The following is a 314-nucleotide window of genomic DNA, read 5'->3' on the forward strand; positions in this document are numbered from 1 at the left end:
CTCATCCCTGCACTCCCATTATGCCTCCTGTAAAGATTCCACACACCAGTTCAACCGCCTCTGACTCAAAACACTAAATTTACAGCCATGTTGGTGGGCACTAAAGTGATATTATACAGTATATATACATATACGATATTTGTGACTTTTCAACTTAAAACTGTGCAGCTATAATCATGTGTAACAACACGGAGGAGGTGGGAACCTTTGTGGGCTCTATGAAAAGTGTTGTACCTTTTGTTTTGTTTTTAATTATAATTTTCCTTTTGTGAAAAAAGATGAGCATTCGAGGGAAAACCATTGTCCTGTAGGAG

This window comes from Monopterus albus, unplaced genomic scaffold (assembly GCF_001952655.1).
Source record: "Monopterus albus unplaced genomic scaffold, M_albus_1.0 scaffold60.1, whole genome shotgun sequence".
NCBI classification, from domain to species: domain Eukaryota; kingdom Metazoa; phylum Chordata; class Actinopteri; order Synbranchiformes; family Synbranchidae; genus Monopterus; species Monopterus albus.